We start from the raw sequence: 17147 nt of genomic DNA, 5'->3' as shown, positions 1-17147 counted from the left end.
TTGCCGTCCTTCTTGAGGCGAAGGGACACGCTTCCCACGCCCCACGCCATTATCACGAACATCGCGTATACATGATCCATGGCCGCCTTCTTGATCTGGAATATGTAGCTTTGGCCACCATCTTCGATGATGGATTTCGCCACACTTACTACCCTACAGTGGCTACTTGGAACGTCCGGATTCTGCCTGTGTAGCAGCCGTAGAGCATGTTCGGGTCCTCCACACAAGAGATTACACCAATCACGAGTGGCGAAGTGTGCAAGGCCGTTCTTCACCTCCCCTCTAGTCCATGCAAGAGGTAAAACTCTTTTTCCTTCATCCTGGACTTGCCTTCAAGGTACTTCCATATTTCGACCGCCGCCTTGCATCTTACTCTTACCTTCCCCTTCTTGCTCGGCTTCCTCCGAGAACCTCTCTTGTCACCAAAGTCGGAACCCTCGGTCGCTTGCACAGGAGAGCGTTTATGCTATCAGCCTTACGATCGCTGTTTGCCTGTTTACCCTGTCACCCATTGCCCAGCCGACACCCGCGCGGACGTTACAGCTAAGACGAATTTTTGCCGATGTAGTACATCCTTTATAGGAGCAATATTCTTGCAAATACCAAAATTTATTCCTGAGTAACTTAATTACCTTTTCCTTTGACTTTCCCAGGTTTACTAACTACTTTTTTTTCATATTCAACAACATTTCCATAATCTGAATAAATTGCCCTTCAAAACCCAACTGACATATATGCATTACTCCATCTCTTATGGTAAACTCTGTGGCACCCCAATTTCGTCTTCAATTTTAGTAAAGACAAACATCGCCACTATACCGTTGCTTTCAGGTATCACATAGCGAGCTAATTTCAGCGTGGCATAAATTTAAAATAACCGTAACATGTCAGCCTTCACTTGCTTTTCTTGCAACAAACAAAATTTAATAAACGAAATATTGCAATCGATAAATTCGCTAAAGAGTACACAAGCCAAAGCCAAACAAACGTCAGCGAGTTTATCATCTGCTTTGCTCACAAGCACACACACGCGCATGTTTGGTTACATAAATATGTGTGCTTACGCGGGAAAACCACTTATGCATACACAGCAGATTACGTGAGCGAGCCCTGCAAAGGAAGTGGCGTGGCAGGAAAATGCATACTTTCACAGACACTCATACATACACATGTGCCTGCGAATATATGGCTTAACTAGACTTTTCGCGGAAATTTACCTATGAGAAATTGAACATGTTTATATTTTATGTAATAATTTTATCAAAATTTAAAAAACATATTTCAATTGATCCGGATTGATAAGAAAACACATTTTCAGGTATTTGTCAACCAACACTTGATTAAATTTTGCACACATTTGTAAGCCTTGGCTAGGAAGGCTTCAGAGCCTTCAGCGAATAACTTTTTTCCCCGAAGCAGATTTCCAGCTGCGAAACTGCTTAGACAAAATTGCGGTACCAATTAAGCTAGAAGGTAATCGCGGTAAAAAATTCATGACTTTACTGTCCACAAATCACGTCATTTACGACCAATTGCTGCACGTTGGCACCTAAAAAAGGTCAAATAGTTTTTCATATTGATCGTTTGAGTCTGTGGAATGCATGCATTGTGAACCAACAACAAAACAATGAATAATACGTTAATTTTTGAACGACTTTGTTGCGATTTTTTCAGATTCGGCACATTGTGGAGCGCCATTCATTAGATTATTGGAAGTTTTACACGTCATCCTCAGCTATGTTATCAAGCATATCTAAACCACGTCTTTATTGCTACACTATCAGGGTTTTTTAGTAGTATTAACACACTCCAAACCCAAAACACTAACAAAAAACATTAACCAAAACATTAACCAAACATTAACCAAAACTTTAACCAAAACTTTAACCAAACATTAACCAAAACGTTAGCCAAGCATTAACCAAAACTTTAACCAAAATGAGTGTTATCGATCCATACAAGATGTTGCGATCATCTGCTATCATTTTGATGCCCACACGACGATTTTCAAGCACCAATTCCTGACTTTTTCCGATTTTATAGGAAATAAGAGAAGTTGATAGCGACTTGCATGAGTAGTCGATGACCTCTCCATCTTCCCTGAATATTTTTCACTACTTCAAAACTTGTGTTCGTAATAAAGTAAACTCTCTACAACACTTGCGTCTTTTTAACGAGTCCGTAGCCGTGATAGCATTGCAAATACAAAAATTATGCTTAACAACAAATGAAGCTTGATTTTGTAAAATTATTAATTAATCTAATCTAATCTAAATCTAATTATTCCTGCTGGGTTATAGCCATATATTATATAAGTTCATAACATTGCATGCGTCTGCATATACTTGTGCGTCTAAAATGCCTGCTGGTATGCGTGAAATGCAAGCGAGCTATGTTTGTGGCGCATTGTCTGCGCACGCCGCGTCGCACATTCGCCGTCGACTTAACTGACGCGTCGTCGCGTTGTAGTTGTAATCAGCGTTATCTTCGTCATCGCCAGCAACGCAGGGATAAATGGAGTGTTACAATGTTGTTTCAGCTAACAAACATTGTTGTTGTTGCTATTGTATTGGCATTGTTTTTGTTGTTGTTGCTTTTGCATTGTTTCTGTTGCTGTTGTTATTGCGTCTATTGCAATTGCAATAATATGCGGCATTTTGTGAATGCAATAAAGTGAGCACCTCACATATGTGGCAACGCTGGCAATGGCTAAAGCCCCGCACACACTTCCCTGTGCAAGTGTGCATATATATGTATATGTGAGCGTGTATTTGTATTTGCATTTAAAATTGATTTTGCAGCGCCACGCATTGCGGCAACTTCCGCATTGCCACAATCAGCTGCGACCCAGCCACACAATTTATGCGGACCTTCACTACCACACACTAACCGTCATACTGCAGCTAGAAATGCGTCTATGTGTGTACGTGCGTGTTTATTGTGTGCAACATTGGTATAAGCAACTCCTTTTGTACGCATACATACATTCGGTTGCAAGGTTGCCTTTGTGTCATTTATTGCTTTACCTAAAGCAAAGCGGCGAGCACGCTAAATTAAATTTGCACTCTCAATAAGTTGCTAAAGAAGAGAAAGGCGCGATTGTGTGGCAAGCGGGTGACTGTGTTGCAAATGAATGGTGTAGGCGGTGTTCCATCCAATAGTGGGCATAGACTTATAAAGCCCCATTTGGCCGCATGAATAGAGGAAATCCGCGAAAATTGATTGAATTGAAAATGCTGCGCGGCATGCAAACCCAAACGCAGACATTTTTTGCCGCCGTTGCCACAACACTTGCACCCGCACACCCCTCGTTTGCGATCAATTTAAACTACAATTCGTTACTGGTGAGCATGGAGAGCAAATGAAAATACTTGTCAAATCGCCATATGAGAAACATGATTACAAATTACTAACTACTAATTACTGATTACTTTATTAAAAATTTCTATTTTTAAATTACAAACTACAAATTACAAATTACCAATTACAAATTACAAACTACAAATTACAAAATACAAATTACAAAATACAAATTACAAATTACAAACTACAAACTACAAATTACAAATTACCAATTACAAATTACAAATTACCAATTACAAACTACAAATTACAAATTACAAATTACAAATTACAAATTACAAACTACAAATTACCAATTACAAACTACAAACTACAAATTACAAATTACAAATTACCAATTACAAATTACAAAGTACAAATTACAAATTACAAACTACAAACTACAAATTNCAAACTACAAATTACAAATTACAAATTACCAATTACAAATTACAAAGTACAAATTACAAATTACAAACTACAAACTACAAATTACAAATTACAAACTACAAATTACAAATTCCAAATCACAAACTACAAATTACAAATTACAAATTACAAATTACAAAATACAAAATACAAATCACAAATTACAATATTTGCAATTTCAAGCAAATACCGGTTAAGGCGCCAAGACTACGGAATTTCATTACACAAAAAATTGTCAACCAAACTCGGTTTCATTATGCACACATACTCCGACACATAGCTCATGCTAATCAAATACTTGCAACGCTTTGAAGTTGCAGGCATAATGCAAGTAATAGAAATTTAAATAGAAGAAGAGACCGAAGGGAACTTGCAAATACTTGCTGCGTCACCGAAGGAATGTTTAGCAAAGTGATGAAAAATAAGAAAAGTTCCATAGAAAATTATTTTGCAAGTACTTGTAATACTTAGTGGGGAAGCAACCGGAAGTGTTGCCAAGTTATGCCAGTGACGCTGAATTAACTCGTCACCAGTCGACAAGTCGCACTACAAGAAATCAGTAAAGTAAAAACCAGATTATGAGACTGCAACATTCGCGGCTGCACGCAGTGAAAAGGGCGTTGTGCTGGCGGATATGGCAAGATCTAAGAAATTTCAATAATCCAAACGGCGGGTGCGATGCGCAAAGATATCTTAGCTGGCGGCAGGTTGTGTTGAATAACTGCTATGTGTGTTTGTGCATACAGACTTATCCATTATGATAGTGACAGCTGCAACTAACATATGTATGCGCACATAACAAACATGAAATGAATTTACCAGCATTAAATGAACTCCCAGCTTGTTGATGACGGCTGCGGGCCCTACTTTGAAGTGTAGTTGTAGGCCGCTTATTAGGTAGCGAGATAAGCCGGCACGCAGTTGTCTGCTGCAGGAGAAGTCAAGTGCAAGCAAGTAAATGGCTGACTTAATGAAGTGAGGCGGCAAATGGTAAAATGGCATTATAAATTAATATTGATAAAAAAAAACCGCATTTAAAAGCGCATGCGATTTATTCGTGTTGACTTATTGTGTGTTTCTTGTATTCATTTTTTGTTTTACTCTGATTTTATTTGTATTTAACGTCTTGTAAAAATGTGTATTTTAATTTTGCGGTTTTCTCTGCGATTGGAAATTTATATAACTTTTTTAAAGAATTTTTCAACTTATTTTTTGCATTTACTTAATGAAATAGTGTGTCAATGACCGTTTGCYGATAACACGCTTAGTTGCTTGTATGCTTCAGCCAATTATAGTTATGACTAAAGGGTATTTCACAAGACTTCTTCGCATGCTTGCGCTTATTAATAAAAAATTAAATAAAACGTTTCAATGAATTTCACTTTGAAAACTCATAATATTTTCATCAATAATAATATCACACTTTGAAAAAAAAAGCGAATGCTGAGACATTGTTAGTAAAGCTTTCCTCACTAATTTACTGTCAAACACATTTCAAAAAAAGTAACTGTATGAGATTGTCGTAAGCCTAAATATCTTCTCACTACATTTTGAAAAAAAAAAAAAATTGGCCGCAGTGCCCTCCAAATTCTTAATTACACTCTCTTTATGCAGTTGGAGAATTGCTATCAAATTTTTTGAAAAATTAAGCCAAAAAAATATTTTAATAAAATGCTTGTTGAAGGGGTTAGATCCACATGCAAGTCAAAAAAACCGTTTCTGTGTGATTTTTATTTTCTCTTTTATGAAGCGGCATTTTGATTAATTAGTAAATCAAGAAATTTAGGTATATTGGATTGGTGATAATCAGTAAGGGAAAAAAGATCCCAACTTGACATCAGCATACCATCCACTATGCATGCTTGACACAGCCGGAAAGCTCTATGAAAGGTTAGTTAAACCCAGACTTGAGGCGGCTATCAAATGAAACTGGAGGACTCTCTCCTAGACAACACTGCTTTAGAAGAAGCAGAAAAGAGTAGATGACATAAATACAAAAGAATAGTGCTTTACATGTCCGAAACGTCTTCAACAGCATTAGATGGGTGGATATCATCTACGCACTCGAAAAAAGCTTAAAATTCCCCGACTACCTTTGAGCAGTGCTGCGGAGCTGCCTCAGTAACAAGAACTGCTGTACCAAACTGTTGAGTTATCATGACAGATAGTAGTCACGTCAGAAGTTACGGAAGGATGCATTCTAAGACGATCCTTGTAGAACATCAGCTACAGCGTTATACTAAAACTCGAAGTGCCAGACTAATCGTACTTGCCTCGCTACGCAGACGACTTGCAAAAGCGTGAAGAAAGCTTATTCAAGTCGATCACGCCACAGGAAAAGTTACGAAAATCACCTCTCAACTTAGCAGACTAATGTCCAACATAGGTGGCCCAGCGAAGGAAAGAGACAGGTCTAATGTAGACGAAAATCATCGGGCCACACATATCGACAGCACTGATGATGCGGAAGGCATCCACCATCACCTCACCCGCAAAGGAAAAAAATATTGGATTTTAATATTTAAAAATTTTGGAATCCCTAGATCTCGTTGTTAGTTTCCAATACATCTTCCACCAAAGCTGTTTGTGGGTGAGGAAGATTTTTCTGTTTAAACGGTGGCTTTGGCTTGATTTGACTTTTTTGAACTTTTTAAACAAATTTTCACTTCAGAGTCGCTTAAAAATCAGAATTTTTGTCCAATATTTTGTTCATGCCATCCTTATCTTACCATATAGCTTAGAAAGACACTTTACCGACTCTGAAAACAGCGTTTCGATAAGAAAAAAATTTCAAATTTTTGGCAGCCGAACTTCACCAAGTTCGATTACACTAAAACCTTACAATACAATCATTTCTCCGAAATTTGCTAAAGGAACAGTAAGCCATCCCGAAAATTGCTAATGAAAAGTTATTCGAGGACTGGACGGCGGTGCTGTTAGTATAAGTGTATTCTATCTGGTGGGGATCACTTTGAAGGATTACTAAGTATAGAGAGTAACTAAATATTTTGCGTTTTATTTACAATTACCGGGTACTTTTTTGTCACAATGTACATATAAATAATAAAATTCCAACAAGTGAAATGTCTTAAAACAGACAAAAAGATTTAAAAAAAAAAAAAAGAAAAAAAAAAATTATTACCAACTCAACTCAAGTATTTTGTTTTCATTTCTTACATTGTCATCGTTTCAAAAATAATTTCTTGCCCCGTAATTTTAAAGCTGATTAACAACTTTTAAAACTTTATCAAACTTCAAATTTTACTGATAAGACTTTTTCGCTCTCTTCTCTTGCAGGTACGTTTCCACGCTTTCCCGGAAAACAGAAAAAAAACGTTTATACATGTATGTATGTATGTATGCATAGCAACTAATATAAGGTAACTTTTTGCCTTTTTGCCGGCTTTCAACTAATGAAAGAATCACAAACTTCTGATTTATTTATTTCCGTAATTGGAAATTGAAATCAACAAGCCCACACTTACAACAATCACAACAATCCCCGCCGCCAAGCAGCAAATCACAAAGTAAAGTTTTAAATTATTCTTCATTTGCTTGCTTTTCGAACTCACACTTCAATTGGAAGTTAGTGCACGCAGACCTGATGAAAAATCAATTGGCATAAACACAGGAAATAGGAAATAAAGAATTAAGTTCAGCAACTCGTTAAATAAAAAGAGAATTGAATTGAAATGAAAAGAGCGAGACAAAAATAAACAAGAAACACTGCTGTTAGAAGCGCAAAGGAGATAAAGCAAAGAAAGTCAACAAGCTCAAGATTAAGCTGCCAAGATTCAAGATAAATAAGGCTATGTAAACAAAACAAAACTGAAACTCTAGACTGTATTGCAGCGCGCATAAACAAATACAAACACCCGCAAAAATACAAAGTGTGCTTAAAAATACACATGTGTGTGTGTGCGCCTACACCTACACTAGTTCATAGACAGTTACTCCTTTGCAACATTGCGAATGCAAGACCAGTCACAGATAAACTACTTAGCCTCGTGGTATTGTATGTATACTGCAAAAATATGTGTCCGCATGTGTGCTTAGCTAAGTACTCTGGTGCCTCGGTAACCCTGTGGAAACGCTTATCGACTTTCAGCATGCCATTTATGTGAGAAACAACATGATCGATGTGATTGGTGGCTTTTCAATCCGGATCCGGAGACAAATAATCAACTGAAGTCGATCAGCCTAAGCCCATTTGGGAATGTTCCACCATGGAAGCAGAATTTTTCGGCCGTTCTGCCAAAGATACCTTCTTTGACCACCCTGGCGTTATAATCGCCTGGAAGACATCTTTGATCACAACGTATTTCTATTCAGCGATATGTTAAAGAACTTCGATTTGATGTGGATTACACCGGGTTGAATGTCAGACATCGGCAACGGAGTCTCTCTCCTACTAGGAATCCCACACCTAATTTGAGCTCATTTGTCTAAGCACTGTGGTAAATGCCACAAAGAACCACTAGTCTCAGTCCTTGTCTCATCCATCACACCTCTTGGAAGGCGGTGAGGTCAATCTTTACTCCAAGGATGACATCAGTCAGCTGGACAGCGGCACCTTTTCAATTAAGATACCGTATACTCAAAGTGAATGCCCCTAAATCTTATTCTTTAACATGTTGGGAGGCCTCCCATTCGAGGCTATTTTGGTCTTTTCATTAAGGGTATTCTTTTTACGTAGCGGGCCCTAACCGCGCACAGAACGCTGGAGAGATACGGTTCGCCTTCTCACTTTAGCTCGCTTTCAAACGGATGTTCCTTGGTTGCCCAGAGGATAATTGTTCAGAGACCGGAAGTCGTGAGCTTCTTGCGCCATATGTAAAAGAATAGTTTCTGGCCACTCCCAAGTGAATGGCGCTCAGAGAATTTTTCTAGCTTTGCTTGAACTTCAACACATGGCTCCATTCTCTTTTTGTTAAAGGAATTAATATGTATGTACCTAGATATTCATTCCTTCAGCGCTGCAATGGAGAAACTTGCATTAGCACTTCGGGTCGGATGTACGACTGGAAAAATGTGTGTTTTCAATTTAGACCCGATCCCAAATGTAGGCAACACTTAAAGCTGTTATGTCGTAATTAGTATATTATGAAACTGAAGTGTTGCCTACATTTAGGATAAGGCAATTTCCTATGGAAAATGTATTGAAAAAAGCATGTAATATATTTATAGATTAAAGATAATTGGCTATATTTAAATGCAACTCAAAATCAATTTTCAAAAAAATAACTGACGAAATTTCTATAAACCTACAAAAAAAATTCTGAATGAATATTCATCCGCAAACTGATCAAAAACAAGATTTTTTTCTACGTGGGTCTTTCATCTACATATTTACGTTAGTACATCGGTAGTCACTCACGCGTGCCAACGCAAACACGCTCGCTAGTTAAGTCAAGTCAGGAAGCGCAAACATCTAAAGTAGCTGTTGCAAAAGTTAACGGCAAACTTGAGCCAGCATAAAAATTAGAAAAACCTACAAAATGGATGACCAAATGTGCGCGAAAAAGAAAGCAAGCAAAGCAAAAGAGAAGGCAAATAAAATGCACAGCAAAGTAAAGTCGGAAAACTGCGAGCAATGGCAAATACAAAGATATACGAGTATAACGCAGCGATGTATATGGAAATGTGCGAGTGGCACTGTGTTGCGCTGTCGAGCGCAGTCTAGTGTAATGAAAAGTTTGAGTCAATATTTGCGCAAGAAATTCAATTTCAACGAATTAAAAATCGTATTGGCGCGACTCCGTAAGCGTGCGGAAAAATAAACTTTGAAAATTAGTGAGATTTTAGATTTGAAAAGTTTAGTTTAGCCAAGCATATTGATTGGCTGCCGCCACGATCAAAAACGTGCGAACAGTTGTGCGATGCAAAGGCGAGTGAAAGCGTGCTTAAAGCACGACTTTCGTTCACACTCTATCTCTATCACTATCTCACTCTCTCTCTCTCACTCTCTCTCTTCCTCTCTTTCTCTGTCTTCACGGAGTAACTGTTGATTTATTTCAAAAATTTCTTAAGAGATTCGAACACGTCGCCCATTAATCGGCTTGGCATTTAATGATCTCGAATCGAATTCACAGGCACTCATTACAAACGAAAAACTGCAACTGATTAAAGGTTAATCTGTAGCTATCCATATACATGTGTAGAACTCTACATATATATATATGCACAGCAATTCTTCTACTTCCTGAGGATTTGCTTCAAGAGAAAAGCAATAAATAAATTCAGCCGCGTGGAATCCCTGGCGGCAGAGCAGCCGCCATCGTTGTCATGTCGTTGCATGAAAATGTTGCATATGCTCACTTGTATATATGCATGTGTGTGTGTGTGTGTGTGCTTGAAAACAAACCAATTCATATTTATTAAGCGTCTCGGCGTGTATCCACAGGAGACCTCTCACACATACCTATATAAATGTGGTAAGTAAATATATAAAACAAGCAGCAATTCCAGCGCTGTGTTTGCCTTGATGCGCAAATCTACACATATGCATGCATTTACATACGTTTCTTTTATTTATACACTTAAATATGTATATATATTAAATATTTGTTGCGAATATTTGCATTTGCGGAATTGAAAAATTCGCAGAACAATCAAATGTTTGCCAAAAGCGATATGCAGTGTGGTAGAGACTGCAGTAGATTGTGTTGCGGCGCCTTGATGTATGCAAAGAAATCACACAACCTATTTAAATAATTGTTGTGTGTGTGTGCCTGCATTTGTTAAGGTTTCAATACATGCTATGAAATCAAGCTTTGCCAAAAGAATTCTTACCGGATAAAGGAGCATATTTCTAGCGCAAATTGAGCAGAGTTGGAGTTCCAACTGAATAAATTTTCTTACATAACCGCTCATTCAGTAGTTGCTGTTAATGCTGGAACTTATTACAGACCACTTGTGAATATCAAAAAAATTCAGTTTTTTTTATATTTTAATATGCACAGTTAAAATATTGGCTAGTCGAAAATATCTTTTCCTATTTTGTCAATAGATGGCGTTACAGTCGTATATCTGCAGTGCTACCAATCAGTTTATGTCATATCATATAGTGTTGAAAAAGTGAGATTTTAAGCTTCAATTCACCGAAAAAAAGTTACAGCTATTCAAAAATTAGTGAAAATAATGGAGAGATTCGCAATATTTTGAAGTTTTTTTATAACAAAGTGAAGAACACCACTGAAGTCACCAATGAAATTTGTAAAATTTACGAAGGCGATGCTGTATCAGTTCGTGTAGCACACTCGCTCGCTTCCGTTCTGGAAATTTCAATTGACACTGATGATAGTCTTACACTGATAGAATAGTGTCTCTAGCGTAAAAGTGTTATTTTCTTTGTTTATTATTGTTCATTATGAATATAAAATAAAATAAGTTATAGTTTGATTAGAGATACGAAAAGACTTTATCGACTAACCAATACATCGGTTACACATCCACGGAAAAAAGCGAAATATTGATATTGATTTGTGAAACTTTTGCAAATTCAACAGAAGACTACATAGTAGCAACACGAGCAATTTATATAATTGCTAACCAAACACACACACTTCCACACCTAGCTCCCTGTAAAAGTATGGAGTAAATATCGATAACAAACAGCTTTAATAAAAAGTTTGAGCAATATTGCTCAAAACTGCTGCTAATGCACAAATCCAAAGCAATTTTAATTATGCACATTTTTGTTGCATGCGATTTTCGTTTTGGTCTTGCTTTACCTGCAAGTGTAAACATTTTTCGGATTTTCATGGAAATATTTCTTTACACTTTGCAGTTTTTCACAATTAAACACTTTTTTTACAACAACACAGCAATCACTAAACTTCGAACATAAAACCCGTCGCTTGAAGGTAAAAAGCGCTTAAGTGCATCTTTGTAAATTTCGAAAAAAAAAATTTTAGAAATGTTTTCGTTATCAAATACGTTTACTTTGGTGAAAGGTACGGGCCAAAGTTAATGCTAACTCATCTTTCTTTTCTACGGAAATAATTTAGTTTGATATAAATTACAACAAATTTGCGTACTGAAATCAATTTTGGGTTGAGTCGAGTTAGGCCACTTTAACTGAAAGGACTTGCGTCTACGCAAATATTTGAAAATAGTTTTCGTAGCCATGCACACACAACTATATATAACTGTTTATGTAAAAACTACTACATAACAACAAGGTTTATGTATGCATATCTATACATATTCATCGATGTATAAAAATGTATGTATGTATATAACATCGCATAGCACAAAGCACTTACAAAACATTGCCGAGTGGAATTACTACTTTCTTGAGGTAATTCTTCAATTTTAAAAGGAATTCGACAGCTGTTCCTTTCTCCCTCTTGGTTAAGCTGTGTGCACACTTGTTCTTTTGTATTGCAAATTTTGTTATGTACATTTCCTTGTTTGTGGTTTCTTTAGTTTGTGCAAGTTTTTCAAGCGGTTTGCACCACTACACATACCTCGAGGTACGCAGCACTTGATTTGAAGTCTTTAATTTTGACACACGGCTTCAAAGGCATTCTAAACTACATTCGCTTTATTTGTTTAGGCTACTAGAACTACTACTACACTCACACAATCACATGAGTATACAAAGCATGAATATTGGTTTGATTATTGGTTTGTGTAAATGGGAGCGCTTTTATTTCTTTTCTGTGTCTGTGGGTGTGGGTGTGGCACTTCGCTTTGTTGGAGTTGAAAAGTGGTTTCACAACCACAAGAATTCAATATGAGTTTGCCAATGTACTATTTTGCATATTTTACGTGTGGAGGCCTACAAAGAACCAGGCCAAGTGTGTGTAAATATCGCGAAGAAAAAATATAATGGAAACGGTTATCGATTTTTATGTGGCGATATGTGCCTTCTTCCATGAAATACTCAACAATGAGGAATTTTGTAAGAAAAACTTTTAACATTGCTTTCTAATTTTGTTAACAACAATCTCTCGACCGTGAGAAAACTTTTTAGGCTTAGGCAATTTTTTTTTTTTTTTTTTTTTTTTTTTTTTTTTTTTTAGTTTTTTTTTTTTTTTTTTTTTTTTTTTGTTCTTTTTATGAAAAAATCACAAAATATTATTCAAATATTGCTCTTTGATATACTCAAAAGCTTTTGAAAATTAATTAATTTATTATAGGAAAATGGCATTTTTTCGGCCGTCAAACCCAATTTAACCCCTTAAGCCGCAAGTCTTCAGAGCTCCCATCTTTTAACAGAACCGACTCGCGCTTCGTTCAATCACACCCGCTGTGGATTATGCTTGAGTTGCAAATATAAGCTAATACACTACCATACCAGAATTCTTGAAAATTACTAATATCCTCGTTAATGGGGCTTGACTCAATTTCAGCTACACTTCATAAACAAAATTATGATGAAGAAAGTATTCGCCTTAAGCAACCACGCTGTAACGGCATGTACATACATATGTGTGTGTGTACGCAACTGAAATATGCATCATTAACTTACTACTTACGAGCAAATAAGCACAATAGAATGCTAGTACACCTTTAAGTGGTGTCGAGCCATGCGTAGACAAACAGACGCGCACGTGTAGCTCTATATACATACATATGTATGTATAGTAAATACTGGTGAGTGGCATTAACGAAATAGCATTTATACCCACAAAGGCTTTTGGCGAAAAACACAAAGACGCAAAGTGAGTATGAAACTCAGAAGGCGTAATCTCACCTGCAAAGTAAACCGCAAAAGCTTCTCAGGTGAGAGTTCATGGGAATGTGTGCTCACAGTTGGAGCTGCTTCGGCATGTTTTTGGTACCTACATAAGTATATATTTAAGTGTATGGTAAGCAAAAAACGCCACGTAATCACCTACATGTTGCTAATGAATTTAATTCCATACCAACCGATCCATGATAAAGCTGCAGACAATAAGGGCAGGGGTAGATTTTTGGTTGAAAACGATAGCAGAGGACTTTTGCCATTGCTAGTGGGTTGATATTGAAACTGCAGTAAGAAGCGTTACACAGACTCTAGTCGGAAAAAATTAAAACAGTGGTAATTTGTTGTTGTCTTTTTTGCTTGCCATTTTACTATTTTAACATTAACTTTCCAAAACACATTGTTAACAAAATTATATTTTCAGAAGTAACGTTTTCAAATTAAATGAAAAAACACATACGATAAGCAAATAAAGTTTTCAAAAATCAAACTTTGAAAAGAAATGAATCAATAATTTTCAAAAACTATTCAGATTTTCTTAAATGAAAATTTAATTATAATTTTAAAATAAAATTTTTTAAAAATTAAAGTTTTCAAATATAAAACAAAAAAATAATAATTTACAAAAATTGAGTATATTTGAAAATTTTTGAAAACTACCTAAACATATTTTCTAAAAATTAAGGCCTTAATAAATCAATGTTCAATAACTATATCTGGAAATTTAAGTTTTCAAATAAAGTTTTGAAAAATTGAGTTTGAAATATAAATTTTTCAAGACCAAAATTAAAACAAGAAATTTCTTTTTAAAAAAAAGTTATCAAAAAATTTAGGAAAACTATAAACTATACATGTTTTCCAAAATTTAATTTTCCCAAATTAATTCCTCAGTAATTACATTTTCAATGACTAAGTTTTAAAAAATTATGTTTGAAAAATAAAGTTTTCAATATTAATGTTTGAAATATTAAATTTTCGAAAAAAATTCGAAAAATAAATTGAAAACCTAAAGTTTCCCAAAATTAGATTTTCAAAAATTATACGTATTTTCAAAAATAAAGTTCTCAATAATTAAGTTTTCAACAATTAATTTTAAAAAATTGCATTTCTAAAATGAAACCCAAACTTAAAAAAAAATTCAGAATTTTAATTCAAACTTAATAAAGTTTTCAAAATTTAAGTTAATAAAAAAAAAAAGTTTTCCAAAATTAATGAAACTAAATATTTTCAAAAATAAAGTTCTCCAAAATTAAATTTTCAATAAGTGAGATTGAAAAATTTAGTTTTTAAAAATAAAGTTTTTCCTACATAAATACAGTTGGCAAAAATTAAATGTTCAATTAAATTTGAAAATTTGAGTTTTTCAAAAACCGATTTCAAAAAAATAATCAAAAACTATATTTACAAATATATATATTTCAAAAATATAAATCATAAAAATAAAGTATCCAAAAATTAGATTCTCAAAAAATAAAATTTTAACACAAGATTTGTAGTTGCGACCATGTAAATAAACTCATGTCACACAACATTGATTTAATTGCAGCTCAGCGCAAATCGTTCGGAAGTTTCTACTTAATTACTTACTTGGGTATATTCATTTGATTCTAATATTACTAAGTACCGTCTCGGCAAAGCCTCAAATAATAATCATTACTCACTACACCCTAACACTTACCCGCCAGCTGCAACGTTTCTAAACTAATGTTGTTGTTGTTGTTTACCTTTATATAATTCTTGGTACATATACAATATATGTACAAACACATATACGATTCCCGAATTTCACCACATCTGCAATCCAAAAATCCTTTTAATTAATTTCTTAGCTTTCGCACACCTGATGGTCGGCCCGACGCCCAAAAGTATGCTACATAGCGCTGCGTAGGCTTTTAAACTCACACTTTACAACGGTACATAACTGCATTGTTTTTGTGTCTGTATTTATGTATTTTTCGCCAGCCGCCAGCGCGTGTGACGGCATAGGGTTAATGTCTGTGCGTGCATTGGTATGCAAGAATGCGGCTTCGCGCCTCTAATATGATTGGCATAGTCTGTACGTGCTCAGAATTTTGCGTAATTTTATTGTCACTCAAATCGCTTGCCGCCGCAAACTGCGTCAGCAAAATTTCACAAAAGCCAGACAGACTCTGCGCTGCATTTATGAGTGTGTGCGTGTGTGTATTTAAATTTGATTATTGCGTATTACCGCATATACTTTTATTGCCAGCAATTTTGTGGCAGGTGAATTTAAATCAAAAATTGTTCGTGGAAAACGTTGTGGAAGTGTGTTTGTTTAGGTTTCGGCATCATTAGAAGGGAGGGACTTCGCTCAGACGAATGAAAAAATCAAATAAGTGCTAAATATATGCAAAAGTGTGGTTAGAAATGCAAACGTTCGTGGCGTTTTGAAGTTAGTCGTTATCAACAAAAAAGTCGAAATTGAGTTTTTCATTGCTTACGATTCACTACATCATGTTACATATATGTCACATTAAATTTTCAGCTTCCGCTGACAGATATAACCAATATGTAACCAATAATTAACTAATATATAACTAATATATAACCATTATATAAGTAATATATAACCACTTTATAACCAAAACTCAAATTTTGTTTCATATGAGTGGTTGCAATTACATACATTATATCGTTTTTTCTTCGCCAGTCAACCCTTGAAAAGTGATTTACGGTGTTTTGCATTTAAGGTGACTAAACGTATACTTACCTGCTGGTTTGCCATACTAAAAATAATTACACAACTCATATTCATATATACGCACATAATTTTATTCATATTTCAATGAAATGAGACTTAGTTTGAATTCATATTTTTAATTAAGTACATAGTGGTGATAAATACAGAAATATTGAATATTATTTAAGAGATAAATAGGAATAAATTTCAGCTCAGACACACGTAAGTAGTTGTTTAAGCATTACAAAAGATTACTAAAGGATGGCAACATGCTTTGATGTAGCTATGTATATGTAGGTATGTATGTATGTGTGTGCGTTGCAATCACAATTCAAGCTGTTTATATGTATATAGGTATATATGTGTATTTGTGTAATATATTAAGGTGTTTATGTAGGTCTTTAGATCGCCAATACCTTAGGGGGTACTTCAAAAAGCCTAAGCGCCTGGCTTCCCTGCATACATACATACATGCGTTTATACATACATGCCATAATGCACTTACAATGTTTTATGTCTTTTATATAATCTTTTTTATGGAAATACTTATAATAAAATGCAATGATATACGCTTGCAACTGTTGAAAACATATAGTTTTTAGTTTCTTTCTTGCTTCTAACTCCATATTACTTTTCATACCATACATATAAAGGTATAGTTGTATGCTTACACTCGCACAAATATAATTAAAAAAAAAATTCTTTACATTTATGGTCTATACACAAAAGAGATCTCCATTTCTTGACATTCCAAGTTGCACATTCACAATTTACAAGTATGTTTTCAAAATATTTCTTTTATGTATGTGTGTGTAATACACTATAAGTTTAAAAAATGCTTAAAAATTTCGCTCATACAATAATACATATATATTCTCTTCGATCTAATTTAGAATTGCTGATTATTATAATTTTGTATTTTCAGCTTTTATTAATTATATTTTGTTTTGTTTAAATATATATGTATTTTTTGTTTTATGT

At 35.0% G+C, this 17147-nt stretch overlaps 2 protein-coding genes across 3 annotated transcripts in view; one reads left to right on the top strand and one right to left on the bottom strand.

The window, feature by feature from the left end:
- LOC108970424 (protein toll) overlaps positions 1–17147 on the top strand; it is a 271459-nt gene that overhangs the window by 208893 nt on the left and 45419 nt on the right. The gene's annotated exons all lie outside the window — the stretch shown is intronic.
- The window catches only part of LOC108970425 (cation-independent mannose-6-phosphate receptor), a gene marked incomplete in the record, with an annotated part of 129773 nt that continues 128917 nt past the window's right edge, over positions 16292–17147 (bottom strand). Inside the window, 1 exon segment of the mRNA XM_018935779.1 lies at positions 16292–17147.

This window comes from Bactrocera latifrons, unplaced genomic scaffold (genome assembly GCF_001853355.1).
Source record: "Bactrocera latifrons isolate USDA-ARS-PBARC rearing strain unplaced genomic scaffold, ASM185335v1 scaffold_3, whole genome shotgun sequence".
Classification (NCBI taxonomy): domain Eukaryota; kingdom Metazoa; phylum Arthropoda; class Insecta; order Diptera; family Tephritidae; genus Bactrocera; species Bactrocera latifrons.
The sequence above is the reverse complement of the archived record's forward strand: the minus strand, read 5'-3'. Positions and strand labels throughout refer to the sequence as shown.